Source organism: Watersipora subatra, unplaced genomic scaffold (genome assembly GCF_963576615.1).
Source record: "Watersipora subatra unplaced genomic scaffold, tzWatSuba1.1 SCAFFOLD_80, whole genome shotgun sequence".
NCBI classification, from domain to species: domain Eukaryota; kingdom Metazoa; phylum Bryozoa; class Gymnolaemata; order Cheilostomatida; family Watersiporidae; genus Watersipora; species Watersipora subatra.
The window spans coordinates 117725-139718 of record NW_027045388.1 but is presented as its reverse complement, the minus strand read 5'-3'; the positions used below and the strand labels follow the sequence as shown (position 1 = coordinate 139718).

General features: G+C 34.4%; 1 long non-coding RNA gene across 1 annotated transcript; it reads right to left on the bottom strand.

Annotated features, from left to right (window-relative positions):
• Positions 1-6048: 6048 nt before the first annotated feature.
• Positions 6049-8404, bottom strand: LOC137410413 (uncharacterized). The gene is made up of 3 exons (XR_010981191.1): positions 8349-8404; positions 8022-8077; positions 6049-6142 (listed from the first exon to the last, which is right to left on the bottom strand). It is a non-coding gene; the product is annotated as an uncharacterized lncRNA (long non-coding RNA).
• Between the last annotated feature and the right edge of the window lie 13590 nt (positions 8405-21994).

Here is a 21994-nt window from a genome sequence, read left to right as displayed (position 1 = left end):
CATGGTACTAGTGCATCAGCTATTATTAGCATGGTACTAGTGCATCAGCTATTACTAGCATGGTACTAGTGCATCAGCTATGACTAGCATGGCACTAGTGCATCAGCTATTACTAGTATGGTACTAGTGCATCAGCTATTATTAGCATGGTACTAGTGCATCAGCTATTACTAGCATGGTACTAGTGCATCAGCTATGACTAGCATGGCACTAGTGCATCAGCTATTACTAGCATGGCACTAGTGCGTCAGCTATTATTAGCCTGGTACTAGTGCATCAGCTATTACTAGCATGGCACTAGTGCATCAGCTATTACTACCATGGCACTAGTGCATAAGCTATTACTAGCATGGCACTAGTGCGTCAGCTATTATTAGCCTGGCACTAGTGCATCAGCTAGTACTACCATGGCACTAGTGCATCAGCTATTACTATCATGGTAATAGTGCATCAGCTATTACTACCATGGCACTAGTGCATCAGCTATTACTAGCATGGCACTAGTGCATCAGCTATTACTAGCATGGTACTAGTGCATCAGCTATTACTAGCATGGTACTAGTGCATCAGCTATGACTAGCATGGCACTAGTGCATCAGCTATTACTAGTATGGTACTAGTGCATCAGCTATTATTAGCATGGTACTAGTGCATCAGCTATTACTAGCATGGTACTAGTGCATCAGCTATGACTAGCATGGCACTAGTGCAACAGCTATTACTAGCATGGCACTAGTGCGTCAGCTATTACTAGCATGGTACTAGTGCATCAGCTATTACTAGCATGGTACTAGTGCATCAGCTATTATTAGCATGGTACTAGTGCATCAGCTATTACTAGCATGGTACTAGTGCATCAGCTATGACTAGCATGGCACTAGTGCATCAGCTATTACTAGTATGGTACTAGTGCATCAGCTATTATTAGCATGGTACTAGTGCATCAGCTATTACTAGCATGGTACTAGTGCATCAGCTATGACTAGCATGGCACTAGTGCAACAGCTATTACTAGCATGGCACTAGTGCGTCAGCTATTACTAGCATGGTACTAGTGCATCAGCTATTACTAGCATGGTACTAGTGCATCAACTATTACTAGCATGGCACTAGTGCATCAGCTATTACTAGCATGGCACTAGTGCATAAGCTATTACTAGCATGGCACTAGTGCATCAGCTACTACTAACATGGTACTAGTGCATCAGCCATTACTAGCATGGTACTAGTGCATCAGCTATTACTAACATGGTACTAGTGCATCAGCTATTACTAGCATGGTACTAGGCAACAGCTATTACTAGCATGGCACTGGTGCATCAGCTATTATTAGCATGGCACTAGTGCATAAGCTATTACTACCATGGCACTAGTGCATCAGCTATTACTAGCATGGCACTAGTGCATCAGCTATTACTAGCATGGCACTACTGCATCAGCTATTATTAGCATGGTACTAGTGCATCAACTATTACTAGCATGGCACTAGTGCATCAGCTATGACTACCATGGCACTAGTGCATCAGCTATTACTAACATGGTACTAGTGCATCAGCTATTACTACCATGGCACTAGTGCATAAGCTATTACTAGCACGGCACTAGTGCATCAGCTATTATTAGCATGGTACTAGTGCATCAGCTATTACTAGCATGGTACTAGTGCATCAACTATTACAGCACTACAGTGCCATGCTAGTAATAGCTGTTGCCTAGTACCATGCTAGTAATAGCTGATGCACTAGTGCCATGATAGTGATAGCTGATGCATTAGTGCCATGCTATTAATAGTTGATGCACTAGTACCATGCTAGTAATAGCTGATGCACTAGTGCCATGCTAGTAATAGCTGATGCACTAGTGCCATGCTAGTAATAGCCTAGTAATAGTGAATCAGCTATTACTAGCATGGTACAAGCGCATCAGCTATTACTAGCATGGTACTAGTGCATCAGCTATTACTAGCATGGCACTACTGCATCAGCTATTATTAGCATGGTACTAGTGCATCAACTATTACTACCATGGCACTAGTGCATCAGCTATTACTAGCATGGCACTAGTGCATCAGCTATTACTAGCATGGCACTACTGCATCAGCTATTATTAGCATGGTACTAGTGCATCAACTATTACTAGCATGGCACTAGTGCATCAGCTATGACTACCATGGCACTAGTGCATCAGCTATTACTAACATGGTACTAGTGCATCAGCTATTACTACCATGGCACTAGTGCATAAGCTATTACTAGCATGGCACTAGTGCATCAGCTATTATTAGCATGGTACTAGTGCATCAGCTATTACTAGCATGGTACTAGTGCATCAACTATTACAGCACTACAGTGCCATGCTAGTAATAGCTGTTGCCTAGTACCATGCTAGTAATAGCTGATGCACTAGTGCCATGATAGTGATAGCTGATGCATTAGTGCCATGCTAGTAATAGTTGATGCACTAGTACCATGCTAGTAATAGCTGATGCACTAGTGCCATGCTAGTAATAGTTGATGCACTAGTACCATGCTAGTAATAGCTGATGCACTAGTGCCATGCTAGTAATAGCTGATGCACTAGTGCCATGCTAGTAATAGCTGTTGCCTAGTACCATGCTAGTAATAGCTGATGCACTAGTGCCATGCTAGTAATAGCTGATGCACTAGTGCCATGCTAGTAATAGCCTAGTAATAGTGAATCAGCTATTACTAGCATGGTACAAGCGCATCAGCTATTACTAGCATGGTACTAGTGCATCAACTATTACAGCACTACAGTGCCATGCTAGTAATAGCTGTTGCCTAGTACCATGCTAGTAATAGCTGATGCACTAGTGCCATGTTAGTAATAGCTGATGCATTAGTGCCATGCTAGTAATAGTTGATGCACTAGTACCATGCTAGTAATAGCTGATGCACTAGTGCCATGCTAGTAATAGCTGATGCACTAGTGCCATGCTAGTAATAGCCTAGTAATAGTGAATCAGCTATTACTAGCATGGTACAAGCGCATCAGCTATTACTAGCATGGTACTAGTGCATCAGCTATTACTAGCATGGCACTAGTGCATCAGCTTTTACTAGCTTGGTACTAATGCATCAGCTATTACTAGCATGGTACTAGTGCATCAGCTATTACTAGCATGGTACTAGTGCATCAGCTATTACTAGCATGGCACTAGTGCATCAGCTATTACTAACATGGCACTAGTGCATCAGCTATTACTAGCATGGTACTAGTGCATCAACTATTACTAGCATGGCTCTAGTGCATCAGCTATTACTAGCATGGTACTAGGCAACAGCTATTACTAGCATGGCACTAGTGCATCAGCTATTACTAACATGGCACTAATGTATCAGCTATTATTAGCATGGTACTAGTGCATCAACTATTACTAGCATGGCACTAGTGCATCAGCTATTACTAGCATGGTACTAGTGCATCAGCTATTACTAGCATGGCACTAGTGCATAAGCTAGAGAATTTTTGATTAATTTTTCATACCACTGGGCAAGGTAGAAGTAATTTTTAAATGCTCAACCTTCAAAAATCTAGCCAATATTACAAGTTTACAACTGCCAATCTCTGAGCTCCAGCTCCATTCGAGCTCGAACTCAATCATTGCCGATCGGAATGATTGCCCAAACTGCAAACTTATAGGAAAGTGCTACAGGGAAGCAATGAACACCGAGTAAGAACAAAAGGTAATCATTCACTTTTTTCTTAACACTGGTTTGTGGCAGGCTCCAAACAAATAAACTAACTTTAAAGGAACGCAGTATATGGAATAAACACCATATCATAATTAATTGATAGTTTTGCTATTCAAAAATATCAAGAAACTATCAGCTATTAGCTCAGCCATGTATGCTCACAAAACATCCACTTTATTGGTCTGTCAACAAAAAAATTGAAAACTTTCCAACATATTTTTAAAGACTTTTACCGAGCATATTGGTAAGTAACAACTGCTAAGTAACTTTGCCTTTATTTTATGAGAAAAGTTTTGTACCAATATAGAAGCCTATTGACTATATTTCTCTTTAACCCTATGAATTGACGATCTCGAAGCAGTATTTTTTGTTTGAACATGTCCAGTAAGTAAATATTGGATCATTGTAGATATGGCTTCTTTGATATTCTTTTTCATTAAAAATGAACATAAGGAATAGACAACTCAATCATTAATCTTTTGTACCACAGCATTGTTCTTGATATTCACACTGTTTTTCACTAATGTGTTGCGGCAAGGTCTGTTACTATATAGATAACCTATAAAATAATTATTTAAAGTTACATCTTCCCATCCCATTGTTATCATATTTTGTTTTTGCAATTATCTTGATTCTGAAAGAACAAAAAGCAACTTGGATGACAAAAACCTCCGTAATACAAGCTTCACTCTGCAAAACAAGCAGATTTTTAGAAAAACGCAGATAACCATTGTCAATACAGGTTATTAGCCAATGGTTAGAAGGAAATAAATTATTGTTTGTTAGCCGCCATTTTTAATACATTTTTGTTAATCAAGTTATAATGATTAATGTTTTGGATAGCCAAATTGGCAGATAAAAAGCACAAGTTGTAGGACAAGGTTGAAGGTCATCATGTGGCAGCACAGGTTGATCAAAGTCATTAAAATAAAAATTTGTTCTAATAATCACCTTCGTTACACTGAAGACGAATAAAAAGGAGGTCAAATTAGCTGTGTAATACAGAGTTATGAATAAACTTTGAAAAATACACCTGACACACCTTCGATTGAAGAGATAAATTATCACATGTCCAGGAATACACTGCTGTACTCCTTAGATGCCACATCAGACCTTCGCTCAATGCTTCTGCTGGATGAAGAAACTTAATGGATCGCCATCTACTCTGTTTCGTAAACCACTCCAAATGTTGCTTCAGAAGAAGGCCATTAGGAGTTTCGGTTTCACATTTTGCCTATCTATAGATTACAAACATCGTTAAAGCTTGATTAATTCTAAAAGATTATTAGACATAACTTTTATCGTATAGATAAGTGGATTGCGCAAACCTGAATAACAATTGCACTCATGAATCCTCAACAGCCTTTAGATATCTCAATGACCAGGAAGTTAGGAACACAATTAGTATACTGTAGTCATAAACAAGGAAATAGCATAATATACAAAATAGCCAACATTAAAAAAAACCTTTTGTATGGTGATCAGCACAGAAGCTAACTAAATAAATTATGCTTGGAATAATATATTTAAATCAAATGCAATACATGACTAGATCAGCATACTCCTACAATTATCAGAACAAACATCTTAAAAACAATAAGTACAAAAAATAATAAACATGCTCATTGTCACCAATGTTGCAGGATGCAACAAGACTTCCAAACTATTAAAACTTTTATAGCAGTCAGTCTAAATTAGACAATTAATCAACCACAAGCCAGAACAAGGTTTATGAAATTAGATGCAATACATTTTAGTTATATAAAAATTTTGCTTTATTAGGGAGATTGTAATCTACAAATCAAAGACTTTCTTGATATGAATTTTCGTTACCCTAAATGTTGAAACACGATAAGAACATCCAATGTTCTTAGCAATAGCTTGAGAACCAAATGCTCAAAACCTTTTCGACAAGGGATGTATGTAGTTGTCACGGGCACGGGCAAAGGAGTGTTGTAAAATGGTTTTTAATGTTAGTGTCAATATTATTTTAGTCCTTTCAGCACTGGCTCTCATTTTCAATGTCTGTCCTGTTTCATATTTTGTGTATATATAGGTCGCATAAATTTTACAAGCACAATTAATTCTAAAATTCATCAGCCCTACATGCATATAAATAAATTGCTGCAAGCCTGAATGATTTCTACAAGCATATAAAACCGTTGCAAATCATCATAATACCTGCGTACAGTTTTGCTCAAATAAACATTAAGCCTGGTAGCTGAGCAACAACGATGGGCTACTATGACACCAGTTTGCAAAAAAAAAACAATTTAAGAAAATAAGTGGAAGCTCTATTTAATATTTGAGTGCATTAAAACTTATTATCACTTACCTCAGAAAAATCTTAAGCAATTGTTTGTGTGGTTTAACTTTCAGATGGACATCCTACAACCCTCCGCTTCTGTACACTATAAACTATTAGCCTACAAGAATTTAATATAATAAAGTTTTTTAATCATAATAGACTCAACAATCATTTAACAATTATAGTCTACCAAAGACCTTGCAATAATGGTTACACTTACTTGAATATACGTATGTTCACCCCCAACTGATCGCTTTGGGAAAAATGTGTTGGTTATCCATGGAATTTAGACAAATTGTGTAATATAACTCATCAAAAGTTTAAAAACAGTGTGCATTGCTTATAACGTTTGAAGCTGCATTATTGCTGGCAGTAATCAGTGAATAGTTTTATTTCTTAATTCAGTAATAAAGAGTTTAACAATTGGACCGTAATGTAACTTGTTCACTTTACTAGCTCAACACCTAATGATGTGATACGTTGACAAATAGATTGATTAATGACATTTGACCTTACCTTTATAAACAATGTTATATATTTAAGCCTGGTTCTCATAAGAGCTGCGAGACAGTGTAATCTCGTGCAGCAGAACAATGCAGTGCTACGCTTGACGACGACTTAAGTTCACATGAAGCTGTGTTGCTAGTCGAAACAAACAAAAGAGATTAACCATGTTAATTAGAAATAACTGGTCTTCACTTGTACCATGCATATCAGGAATATTTTTGCCTGTGACCCCTCGCAATGGTTTACCAGCAAAGAGCTCCAGTGTTTACAGCCTGCAACTACCGCCAGTACTCGACACATAAATTCTCATTTCATCGCGGATGATTACGTGATGGTCATGTGATCGCACGCCACAAACACCAACGTAACATCAGTTTTAGCGGTGTGTATGGAAACCAGGCTTTAGTGGATGTTCCTGAATTATTGCAAGACTAACAACAAAATAAGATGCAAACTACAATTTTGCATCACAGATGTATGATATTACATATAAGGATTTATTTTTAGAGTAGTAAAATACTAGTATTATTACTCAGCATGAATTGAATCAAATAAATAATTTCACTATTCACCATTAAAACTGTCATCACTACAATTATTTTTCTGAAACAATGTGGTTTTTTGTTTATTGTTATGTTTTTTTTTTGTGATATCTGCTTAGCAGCTCACATTTTGGTAATTCATTCAACATATTTTCTATTCTTTATTGATCCTTTTTCCTGTAAATGAATCACGATTCCTGACAGAGATCTGTCTTGCGGCATTGATTTTTTGTTAATACGTACATATTATAAAATGTGGCATTTTTTTGCAAGGCAGGCCTATTTACTGGCAACGTATTGTTTTTTTAACCGTGTGGTCTTCACTAGAACCATCGCCTCTCATTTCTATGTGAATTGTAGTACATCTCGCCGATGGCACAAAAACAACATGGAAAGTTTTTTCCAACTGATATTTTAAAGGGCATATTCTCAGCTACACAGCCCCTGCCTCTGATGCCGACTGCACTATTATGATCAAGTGATTTGAGCCAGAGAACTAGGTTGACTCGTATGGCAGGTGCATGCCAAAACCAGAATGGTAAAATCAAACACGTTGACCTCGCCCTATGCCCTGCATCGTTAAACAAAGGATACCAAAACAATACATAAAAAACCGCAAAATCCTTCTTGATGAATGGGATTTTCACGTGGTGTGACAATGCATTCAAAAAACATCAAACAGCAAACAGCAGACAGGCAGCAAGTAACATACATTGAAGGTTGAGTCAAGTAGTAAACCGCCTGTTTTTTCAGCAATAACCGAAAGTGCTAAGATAAACCATAAAAATCAAAAGTCATAACTGTGACGGACTTGGATGACTGCAAAAACTCCAATTCTAGTGCTTACAATTAGACTAGAAGATAAGGTTAAAGCAAAACTAATATAAACTATGCCATGTTACATAAAAAAATGTCTGTGATCTCACACCCACATAATACTTGACTCACCTGGCGATATGTTTATCGAGGCCAAATACACTACACTGGATGTAGCACTTTTGTAACTGCAAATACACAAAACATTGTTTTCGATACCAGACAAAAAAGCTCTTTAGGGGATAAAAAGAATATCAGCATTAAAAAGATTACAACAAGTATTAAAATAAGATAATAAGTTTGATATCAATATATTAAAATAGTACTACAACTTTGTATCTAAAACCTCACTATGTGACAAGATAATAAGTCAACAAATCGGTAAACAGAAACTTAATGAAAAATAAGACTATAATGAAACTATATAAACTATATACAACCACATAATACTTGACTCACCTGACAAAATGTTTATCAAGGCCAAATAAACTGCACTGGATGTAGCACCTTGGTAACTGCAAATATACAAAACAGAATTATCAATACCAGACAATAATGCTTATTAGAGTATAAAGAGAGTATCAGGTATAAAGATATAACAACAAGTATTCAATTAAGATGCTAACAAAGGGAAGCGCCTACTACAACTTTGTATCTAAAACCTCATAATATGACAGGATAATGAATCACCAAATTGACAAACAGAAACTTAATGAAAAATATGACTTTATGACAGGATAATAAATCAACAAATCAGTAGACAGAAACTTAATGACAAATATGACTATATGACAGGATAATAAATCAACAAATCGGTAGACAGAACTTTAATGAAAAAGATAGAGTATCAACAAAGCATTTAAGGAAGCCCGAGCATAAGTGGAAGGGTTGGTACAAAAAATCAAAAAAGTTTTGATAAGTGACTTAAATCTATGATTTCAATTGCTGGTTTAAATATATGATTTAAATCGTTGAATTATATTATTTTATTTGGTCAAATTCTTGTTCTTATTCTATTCTTGTTAAAACTTTACAAAAACTCAATATTTTTCGACTGACAATCTTGTTTTGCTGTATGAGTAACATCTTTGTAAGCGGTCCTCTGTCAAAAATTAGAGAGTGTGGTGAGAATTGACTACATGTGTAGAACAACACTACATAAAAACCTTTGAAATTAGGAGCTATGAGTTTAATTAGTTACCCTAAAATCAGGATCAATTGTGAGGTGGTAACTATAAGTAGTACAAGTTCCCTGGCAAATCTGTTCAATATTTGACATTTTGAAATCCAACTGTTATCAAAAATTCTCCAGTTTTATTTCCATTTTATCAAAAATATGTAACCAACCAAGTACTACAGAAGCTGGCAAAACCATATTTGCATTTGGCATGATCAATAGTTTTGGACATAAAAAGAGTTTTACCCAAAAACTCTAAATCAGCGAATTAGTTTTAGACAAGGGAAGAATCGAGAGTTGTCCTCTCATGTCATCAAGACCAATAAAGAGCCTGGATTTAGGTAATATATGATTCACGTCCAATTATATTGCTCATAAAAACTAGTTTTTCTTGTAAATTTCAGCAAACATATCAATGACTGCAAAAGTCTTTAAGCAACATTGTTTAAAATAGCCATGAAATGAGAGAAAACTTTCAAATTTAAAACAAGATAAGAAACAAAAAACTTCCCGAACTTAAAATCAGGGTAAAAGCAATAATACAGTCATAGATTATTTGCCAGCCTAGATATTAACTTGCAAAGGTATTTCTTTATGTGTATTTATTTAGCGATGTACAGAAATAAGCAGGTAGGTTAGCAGATGTATTGCATTCAAAAGAGTTAATGTTGCTCCGCCCAAAATGGGGTGCAAAATATAAGCAACAACGCTTTGCTTGAAAAAGTGTTAAATTTATCTTCTCAAAAGTCTGACGACTAAACTCACTTTTAGTTGACTGCCACTATAAGGGAGCGGTTAAATATAGAGCTATCGTGGCATACGAACTCAAGTTTTATGGTAGGTCAAAAATAATGCAACAATGTAAAGTGCTAAAACGATTTATCATAACGCTGGGGTGGATAAGGGTCTAAAGGCCCTGATAACAGGTTAAAGTAATTCTACCACCACCAAACTATTTTATTGAATCAATGATGAGATGTGATAACTATTCTGGTAGAGTGTAAACATATTATGTAACAATGAAAAGAACACTGTGATGGTGATCACTAATCTACATAATGTTTGGAGAGTCAACCACATTTGGAAAATTACGGGGAGACCATTACATAACAGCTAAATCACTCAGATCAAACAATATAGCGGATTATAAATGCCACCATATGCAAAATGAGCAATAAGTATGCTATTATAATGTGAGAAGTGGATATAATGTAAGTTACTACCCGTCATAGTCTATCATGGAAACGATTGCTAATGTTTAGGGATTTTACTCCTAATATTTTGCACAAATTCTAGTTGATGTAATAGAGCTAATCTAATAAGAACAACTCTAAGCTAAACAAAACACTGTATTCTATTAACTAGCAAACATTATTAAAAACAACAGTTTTAACACTATTAATGATATACACTGTAGATAAAACTTACTTCACCACTTTATAACATACACAGACAAACTATTTTGGAAAAACTTCTAAAACTGCTTTTAAAAAAAGAGAAGCCGTCAGTCACAAGGTCATGTAGCCTGTGAGACCAGGAACAACCAGCAAAACAACACCACATTTGTAATATAATAGGTAGAAATAAAATGATAATGCTTTTTAGGATCCGAGCTTGTCTGTCCATTTGCAAGTAACTAAAACCAAAATTCCAATATGAAATAACAAAATATAATCCAGTTCGCTCAACACTCTCAGATACTAACAATCTTATAGTCCTAATATACTATGAGCTATAACTAGAAATAGTAGACAAACATTGAATAACGAATAATTCAAAACCGAAATGTTTTTCTTTTGGGAGTTAGGGATTAAGATTCTTGCAAGCCCTAAAATCATTAATGCTATACTTAATAGCTTTAGATACAAATTTTCATGATACTATATCTTTTCAACCAAACCATGAAAAAGAAAGTTGACTAACTAGCAAGACAGTTAATAGAAACAAAATTGAACAAATTCAGTTGATCTGGCACGCACCTTATTTCTACGTAATATAAAAATGCAAAGGAATTCCTACTGCTTGTGTATTATAGAGCTCGAAAGAAAACTTTGAAAATTTCACAAAATGACTCACTTTTGACTGGTGATATGAATTTCTACATTGATGAAAATGTACCGCTCTTATCTTTAATTTCTGCATCTGACTTTTACTCACTGCCACTGCAAAATGAAGAAACTGATTGGAGCCGTATTTAATCTGCATGGCACTACTCTTTACAACTTATAACATTTGAATTACCATGTTTTCATTGTTTCATTAGGAATACAGTATTGTAGAAAACATAGACTATATTGCCATCATTTCTCATAACTCTAATCGTTGGTACATGGCAGGGGCAAACATAAGAAATAGCTAGAGAATAGAGCACACAAACATATAACAAGTTATTTAAGTATTTTGTATCGCAATAGTCCTTGGAGTATGTAAAACAGTATTTTCATATTGTTAGTGCTAATAGCATTTTGAATTACTGCCTTTTAGTAAAATGGTTTGCATGACTATACCTATTTGAAAGAAAAAGAGTTGACGTTTCACCTTCAGACTGGAAATTGTATCATGAGCAGAGATCACAAGTTTTGAAACAATATTTTTATATGGTTTGCGGTAAAATATCAGAATCAATTGTGAAAGTCATAAGACAGCTAATGCCAGTTGGTATTGAATTACTGACAGCTGTAAAAGCAATGACTAATAACAACAGATGCCAAGCAAAGGAACAACATAAAACAAAATGAAACTACCAGTGACACACGGAAATCTCAACCAGCCAAAGGAAGTTAATATTCAGTCTAGTAGCACATAGTCAATTCACTTCACTCAAGGAAGTTGCATGCATTGAAGACAAAGCTTTGAAAGAAAAGAGCAAATAAACAACTCCTTGACTGAATGAGAGACCTGTCAGTATGACAAGTACAGGGCCAGTTGACAATTACTGACAGAGATTAATTGTGGACTAGAAGCACCAACCACATAGCACTAAGTACACAAAGGATGTTATCATCTCTGCTTGAGCTATTGGAAATAACCAAAAAATATTGGGTATTTTAACTTTTTCCTAAAAGGTAGGAGTGATATATACTCTGAAAGTTTGCTGTTTGATACTGGTATATGTAAGATTACTAGTTTAAAACTTTGGCAATTTTAAGACATAAACACACTATTTGCTAAGCTAATTGATATTAAACAACATCGCTAGGTTTCTGCAATGAGAACTTTATTGCTTGTTAGGTGAATTTTGATTAGTTGTTTTTGTACCAACATGCATTGAGTTGGTTGCTAGATTGTTTGTGTCAATGTTTAGCAACATAAACCGGCAACATTTTGCCATTTTGTTACCATGGAAACAGCTTCAAAGTGAACACGGAATTCAACCAGCGAGTTGATGTTGAGCAAAAATGCTAGATTGGGAAAATTGACACTAAGTTGTTCATTTTTTTAATAAGAGTTTCCTCATTCCTGTATGGCATGAAACACAAAGATTACAAAATTACCCAGTAAAAAAAACATCTTCTGGATGTCAATTATGGCAAAAATTAGCCATTTTGAAAATGTAAAATTTTTATTGTATTAAAAAATGAAAACTATTTTGAAGTAATTAATCTATAAAAGTGGTTAAATATTATCATTAGAAATGCATGACTTGATTTTAGGAGATTTTTCTTCTAGTGTGCAAGTCGTAGATGTGTTCAGGCACATGCTAGCAATATCTCCACGATCATCTGCATGCAATAAATTTGCCTAGTATGATTGTGCCTTTTGCCTTATAACTGAAACTTGTCTATTTCTCTATTTCTCTATTTCAGACTCATTACAGAACAGTGGATCACTGATATAAAAAGACTAGAAAATTACAAGACAAGAACTTTTTGGTTGTACTCACAATACTGACGAAGCATTGCTTCACTGCCTGCCACTTTCAGTGACATCAAAACTTCTCTCAACTGAAATTGAAGTAAATGTACAGAATGATGCTTTATATGAGAAGAAATGAGCTTGAATTGGTTCAACCGATAAAGCCTACAAAGTAATCAGAGTGACTTTAAATTAGTACTCTTTTAACTTATATAAAGCTATAACTTATGCAAAAAAGCTTCTTTAATTCACAAGTAATGTTATGGGAAAATTTGCAAAACTTCTGCCTTATTTTGGCCTTAGAAAAGCATGGGACGATATATGTTAGAGAATAAGCAACGATAATATAAAGCAATTTCAAGGTTTCACTTTTGAGTACTTTCGTCGTTTACTAATTATAAATGTCAAAGTAGCTGCGTTTTAAAAGAAGATGCATTGTAATACTCAGGCTTGAAGCACGAGTATGAAGTGGAGACATGGGTGATGTTTCCATAGACCATTTTGCTGCACAGATATAAATTTTCTTAATCAATTGGAGTTACTAATGTAACAGATTGTAGACTATTTTCTAATGGGCACACATCTGATCTAAACAACTGTTTCAGTATTTTTGCTATATTACTATTATATTACTGTATTATTTGTTTCACTCCTTGGTTTATTTTATACCCTAACCCGTTTAAAAGTGGCAATAGATGACAGCTACATACTTGGTAATCTAAGTGTAGGACAAACCATTTGGCATATACCACCATATTGGTCTAGATATGCTAATTGTTGACACCACAGTTTATATGCTTACACAAAGGATGTCAAAATTGAAAACTGTATTTATGTAAAATAATTGATTGCTTGTATGTCATTAAGACACCTAATTTACACATATATGCATATGGAGCTAAACAATGGCGGTGTTGACATAAAAGTTACTTTATAGTAAACTAAAAAAGGCAAGTAGCAATTATTACCACTGTTGCAGGAATAAAATGATAAATAACCCACCAACATCCAGATACTGGTTTCAAGTGGTTGACTGCAGAACAATTGAGCTGCTGTTTTCCATTTAAGCCATTTGTGCGCAGTCTTTGAAACTGGATGACATTCAAATGTAGACATACTGATGAGTCCTGCAACAAGTAATAAACCAAAAGGGTCAGTTAGTTATTCAATGGCTCGATCTTCTAGAGACTTTTTCTTGGGTCTATTCACAAGATTGAGAAAACATTTACGCTACCATGTCTCAGCTTGATTTAGTAACACTTTTAGTCTGGGGACGACTGTGCTCATTTGACTGACATCAAAAATTGTCTTGAGAGAAATTAAGTAAAGGTCCAAAAGATTAATATGAGACTAGATGTCCTTTAAAGTAATTAAAAACTAGTAATCACAGTGATTATAAATTATTGCTTAATGGAATCACAACAATTAACCTGTGAAAAATAGTTCTTTGGTCACGAAGCAATAATTTGGAAAAATCTGCAATACTTACACTCTATTGTGGCTTTGAAAATGCACATAACCAAAAGGCTTTATAATGGCTTTAGAAAACGTGCAACTATAAATGCTAGAGAATCAGCAATAACAAATATTAAGCAACATTATTGTTTAAATTTATAGTAGTCTTTTTTTACTCAATACTGACGTCAAATCAGTTTAAAACAATAAAATAAAGCAGAAAAGTTTAAAAAACAAGTGTTACATTTCTCAGTATAAAGGTGTGAGTGTTGTTTTGTTTTACTCAATAGCTTCTATTAATCATTAAAACGTTGAAACCCAAAGCTGGATGACATACACATATCAAGCAAGCTAAAAGGCCCACAAATTATCTGGCTTTTACAAACAATTTTGTTAAGATATGCTAATTAATTATGGCATCTTACACAGAGAACGTTAGAATATACCAGCTATAACTATGCAAAATAACTGATTTTTTGTAGGTCATAAAAACATCAATGTTAAAAAAATATTCATATGTCTCTGAAACAGAGTATATTTTGACATAAAAGTCACTCCATAGTAAATTCTGACACAATTAGCAATAAATATCCGATGTAAAAACAGTCCTACATCAGATATATTGTTCTAAGTGGACGGGATATCAAAGTTTTAACTTTCTAAGACCACCACGGAGGCAACCTTGCAAATAGAACAAAGCGCTATCAGAACTGAGATACACCTTAAACATGATAATTTGGAATTCATATTGGGTGGGTCACCGATACGCCAAATTTACAATGACATTGGTCACCATCAGTATGGGTGTCGAAAAATAAACCATTTTTCCATAGGGCACTCCACCCTAGCAAAACACTTAGTAGAACCTTAAAAAGACAAACATTGCCAACATTTACAGAGAATGTGGCAATATTAAGGCAATAACCAGGAGTATCATGATTCAAATCTGAAATACCCTTGCAATAGTGCATAAAATTAAACAAAAACGTAGGAGTTCACAAATGAAGCAATACACAGAGTTGCAGCAAAGCAAAATAGCAAATAGAGATGAAAAAAGAAAAATTAAGGTTGATAAGAACTGGAGCTAGAAGACTGATGATGACTGGTTCTTAGAGAATTAGGCGGTGAAACTAGACACTGAACTCAATACAATGACAAGTAATGATGGCTGGTACTTCTTATTGAGCCGGGTAGGCTAATTGATCATGAAACTAATTGTGAATATTAAAACTAGGTGCACAAGGCAGAAATGGCACAGCTGGAAGTTGATATCAAAATCTATATCAGCTTATTATACACCGCAAGCCAGGAGTAGTGCATGCCAGTGCCGCTCAGAGCGGCATCACATTTATGACATAGTTAATGTGGTTAAAGACGTGGTTTGGCCTCAGTAATTTTTTACAGAACATTTATCATTAGTGAGTAGTTCACTAATTAGTCCATTAGGTTTGCACGTTAACAAAAAGAAAGTTTTGTCATATATCAACTTTCTATTCATTGCAATGTCATTTCTTTTCATTGCAATATTCACGGTGACCGGCTACGCCTGAAGTGTTACAACTTCTACAAATATCTGTTGAGCAATATCAACGATGAAAGTGACTATTCTATTCTTAACCATAATTATCATGCAGTAAGCTACTGTAAGTGTAAGTGTCTCTGACTTGAGACATGCTCAACTGGTTACTCACGATAGTTAGAGAAGGGGCTGAAAATTCTCTGAGCTCATTATGTGACATATTTTTAGCCTTCCTCTTTTTAGAAATGAGCAAATGCAAAAATAATATTGATGCAATTGAAATAAAATTATTTTACAAAAGTATTGTAATTAAAAGTAGTTATTATACCTTAGATGCGCCATTGTGAAATACTATATTTTGCTGTATATTTAATTGCATACTAGTAAAATAACACTTGGGTAGCAAGAGAAGTAACCCATGACGATACTACAACTCATAGCAACACAAGGTCAAATCAATTCAGGTTGATCAGAAATCAAACTTACACAACATTCCGGGAAGACAACTTCAACAGGGATATAGTGTAACATATGTAGAATGGTTGTGAAAAATACTGAGCATTGGAAGATAAAATTGCTACATCATAATTTTCAAGGAAGTTCACCATGTGCCACACAAGCAACATGAACAAAAATGAGACAAGACACGTTGATACCGCAGCAAGTACATTATAAAACCATAATGACATCAGCATAAAACTAAATGAATCATATTCACACAAGGTGAGACAATGGATTAAAAAAGCAACTTTCTGCAAGCGAGTAACATGAATTGTATATTCAAGTCCCCAGCAAATGAATGACTTTTTCGGCAATAACATAAGATGAAGAGATGTTTCATGACAATAAAAAGTCACAAACTGTACATATTTATTTGATAGCAACAGTTATTATTCCAATGTTTACAAATGGGCTAGTAGGCAAGGCTGCAGTAAACCAAAATTATCTCATGTTACCTTAAAGAATAGAGAAAGCACAATACTATTATGTTTTATTATCTATCTTGAGGTGTTTACTGATGTTCTAAAAAAAGAATCAAGGATATTGACCCGCTGGAAGCTGAGATATAGCCAGCCAAACACAGGTCTTCCTAATAACGAATCAGAAGAAAACCCTTTGAAAATCCCGAGAATTGTGACGTATGAAATCGACTTATCGGTCATGTGCCGGAGTTTCGCACCCTTACCGACGTTACGTAAAATTATTGTTTTAGGCTACGAGATGTGAAACGCTTCTCGCGATAGTAAAGACTTTACAGACTAGCTCTGATTTCTCAGGAAAATCAAGCAAACATTGTGTGGTAAAGGCATTTGCCCACAACCCATCGCCATGATTTTTCAAAACAGAAAAGCAGATTTTGACTATTGGGCTTCAAATTTTAACTCGATCTCCAGGGATATGCTCCGAAGATCCTCTGTTCAACGAACGACGCGTGTATAGTCTATATTCGACATCTGCGATTTGCAGTTTGTTTAGAATAAGAAATGGGAATGTGAATTTTTGTTCATTCATCGTTTTTTCTACTGTGTACCTACTGCAGCATTCTGTTGATTTTCGTGATTATCGTCCCTATTAACAGACTGTAAGTTCACTACAGCCATAATTTTAAAAAAAATAACTTGACCGTGCTGCTCTTGCTGTAGAAAAAAAAAACAATAACTTTTGATTTGATTTTTTTATTTATCTATTATCTTATTTATGATGTTTTTTTATGATTAATATAATAATCATAATGCATATTACTTGTATTATTGTACAAGTACAAGTATTATTTGTATTATTTGCTGTTACAGTCATAATGCTGGACCTCCAGCCAGGGTGTATCGGTATTGTTCTAGTAGGTATTCTATTCACAGCACCTGCATAACAGTCAGTCATATGCTACTAAATATACACAAAATATACATGTACCTTTAGCTTTTTATAGGTTGATTGTAACTTTATTTTCATCGGTGCCAGCAGTTCAAAGCAAATCAAATCATGAGACAAAAATATTAATAAAGAACAGGAAATAGTAATAATATATTAGTAAAGAATAAAAAAATAACATTATAAGTACTAGTACATTGGCAGTTCTAATCATGAGTAATCAGCTTGTTCATAATTAACAATATCCCATTTAGACCCATAAAAAATCTGAGTGGAATTTCACACTAATTATCATTGGTATCACTAACCATGCGTAATTCTACAAACTTATTAATTGTTTTGTTTTGATTAAAACTTTCCTTAAGATACATTAACATATCAACACATTTTAACAATTGGTTATTAAAGTATTCCATAAAACCATTTTGTACCTATACAAAAAAAGTAGTTATTGCAAAAGTTACAAAAGTTATAAAAGTTACAAAGTTACAAAAGTTATTTGTTGCAATATCAAAACTGAATTGACATTGCTGTGGTACAAACACTAACCAAGACTTCCTATTTTGAAAAGCATGCCAGAGTTATAAACCTTTTCTGATAGTTTTAAAATAAAAAGCTGTTAATCTGAAACAATTTACAATGCCTTTGAAATACTTGTACTTACAAATAATAATATAACCGTGTATAGAATAAATGATGTAACTAATATAATTTGTAGAAATTTCCAAATGATAACCGAGATTGATCATTGATTTAATTGATTCCATTGATTAGCTATAGTAGCTAAAAATCGGAACAATGCTAAAGATGAGTCTGAATAGGGAAGCTAAGCAGGAGAACAACAAAGCTGAGCTGAACTAGCAAGATAGAGCAATGTTGCAAAATAATAAATGTACGTAATTATTTTATGCTAAAACTAATCTACACGTCAGAGGGACTGGTTCGGAATTCTCAGAGCAATGATGGTTAGGCCCGATTTGAGTGCTCTATACTTACAGGGATTAAACCAATTAGAACGCCGTGATTGTTATAGGAGACCGCATTAGTTGGCTTAATTGACCAATGGCACACAAGTCGATTTCATACGTCGTATATTGATGATTACCAAAACACTTATGTTTTTTGGTAGACCTGTGTTTGGCTGGCTATATCTCAGCTTCTGGTTGGTCAGTCTCCTTGATTTTTTTTTAGAACATCAGTCAACACCTCAAGATAAATAATTAAGCATAATAATATTATGCTTTCTCTATTCTTTAAATATCATATAATCCTAAATCTTACCCCATCTATTTCTTGACTTGTAGGACAGCTTAATGTTTTCCAAGCCCAACTAAGCCGCACGGGATGTTCCGCTTTTAAGCCTACAAATATACAAGACATCAATATTGATGCTAAACAACAGGGTTTATATGTGTACGACGAGAACAAAAACTATAGAGATACATCACACAAGGTTTCTCTTTAGGAATTTATTACAGATATTTAAGGTTAGAGATTAGAAAAGAAGAATTTTGAAGTTGTCCTCCCATGCCTTTACAGCAACCAAGGCATTATATAGACTTTATTGAAGTTCTTCAAACAGTTTTCTTTAAATAAAGATGAAGCTAACAATCTGAACATCTTTTTAAACAGATTGTTTGTTACATTCTACCATTGCTTTCCAAGAACTATCAATGATATGTAGAAAACAAGATTGCTGTGAGGCAGCATGATTTTCATGAGCATAGAAAAATATTACAGGCAATATCAGATCAAATTAACGTCCTCCGTAACTGAAAAATAATGAACTGACTGACTGGCCGGGCACTAATGCATCAGCTCATATTAGCACAGCAAATAACAAGCAAAAACCAAACAAAACTGACATAGGATGTGAGGACAATCATTGTTTTATATATCAAAAAGAGAATTTTGGATTTCAATAAAGAAAAGGAGTTGCCGACTATTATGAGATAGGAAATTTTAATAGCAGTAAAGCAAACACAACTTAGCTTAGCTTGTAACCAACAAAACAGAAAAAACTGACAAAAGGACAATGTTAATGCATGATCTTCTTTGCCAGTCAAGGAGTGAACCTCGGACATACGCAAATCTTAAATGTTGTCTGACCAATATAACATACAAAATTTAGAATGATAATCAATGAGCTAACTATATGTAAATGAGGATCACAAGCAATCGTCTATTTTAATCAAGTGCTATACATGAATAGAACATCATGGTTCTGCAGATATAAGAACAAACATTTTAAGAACCTACTTAAGTACAAAGCCAGAATAATTATGATCACTATCACCATTTACAGGACTCAATCTACATGAAGTCGTTAATCGAAGACGAACACCAAAAATCTTTACCACAATTTTATCATTGCATTTTAGATATATTTAGAACATAAGACTTTTTTTAATCAGAATTTTGCATAAAATTTTGTGCATTTTTCCAATTTGCCACCTTTTCCAAACTCTAATAGGTTATAAAATAATATCCTTGGTGTTTAATACTTTAAAAAAATTTTGTCAATAAAAAGAGGCAATCTTTGAAGCAAAAGGAATTTCTATTTCAAAATTCAGCTCTACGAGGGTTAACCAAAAACATGTTTGTTTAAACCTTTTGCTGGGGAAGTGACGTAATAGCCATTTATTGATTCTGTTGGAAAACAACATAAGCGTCGTTTTTGATAGAATTCTATAAAGCCGGCGCCCGGTAACAATAAAAAAATAATATGAATGTTGTCAAGTTTAAAATATAGTGTTTAAGATATTTATCTATAACTTACGTATGATATGGAACAAATATCTGAAAAGAAATCATTTTTTTCTACCTGCAAAACAATTACGACTTAAATATTCCATCACAAAAATGTGAAATGAAAAAAACTGTACGGCAAGCACTTTGGCTTTCAAAATAAAGGATTCAAACTTTTAATTGATACTGCGACAGTATCTACTGTAGGAAACAACATATTAACATCATCTTCGGTAGAAGCTTTTAAAGCAGTCGCCTATTAACAAAAATATTATAACAACGCGGTTAAGTTTAAAATACTGTCATTAGAATACTTATTTGTAAATTATGACATAAAATGATAATCTGGGAAGGATTTTTTCTGTTACAAGCTAAGAAATTAGGAAATAAAGTCTGATCTCAGAGATGTAAACTGGGAAAACCAGTCAGCGAGCAATCCGGTTTTCAAAATAAAGGAATAAAACTTGTATTTGATCCTGCAGTGGTCAGTGATTGTCTCACTGATCAATGCAAAAATAACTCACTAGATAGCGGAAATGTCAACTTTAAAAACTTTGAAAATATAGAAAAAAGTCATATTTATGGCAGTTCGAACTATGATAATGCTATATCCACTAGTACTGTTGTCATGAATACCAGAAATTGCCTCATAATAGCAACTCCAATACAAGCGACAACACATGCTACTAGCTTTAATACGGTGGTTACTACGACTCAGGGATGAGAATATTGAGTATACATGTATATAATCACACAGGCTTTTAATGGTTAAAATGTTACTGAAGTGGTGACAAGCCTTCATTGCACTACAACTCTTTTTGCTCACCGAAGACCCGATTTCACACCACTTGCATTTACTACACCGTTAGAGCATCTTGATTACTTGTTCTTTACTACTGAGCAAGGTGTAATTTGTAGAAGCTCACAGTAGCGGGATTTGACCAGTATTACAAATATGCACACACAAATATTAGAGTTCAGCAACCATCGTCCAAACAGCATACTTATTATAGGAAAGTGCTACGAGAGAGCAATGAAGACCAAGTAAAAACAAAGAACAATAATTGGGCTGTGTCTCAACAAGGGTTCGTGACAAGCTCCAGGCAAATTACCTTACATTAATAAAAAAACATCAAATTCAAGCCTATCAAGTAACTATCAGCTCAGCCATGTATGCTCACAAAACACCCACTTCATTGGTCTGTCGGCAAAATATTGACAACTTTGCGACATTTTTAAAGACTTTCACCAGGCGTAATTTTTACCAACTAATAAGTAACTTAACATTGTATTTATGAGAAAAATTGATAGCAAGTGAAAACCTTGTTACAATATCTCCCTTTAAACTCATGAATCGACAATTTCGGAGAAATTTTGGTTTGTTTGAACATGTACAGTAGGCAAATATTGAATCATTGTTGATATGGCTTCTTTGATAGGGCCTATTTATTTTGATCATTAAAATTGAACATATAGAATAGA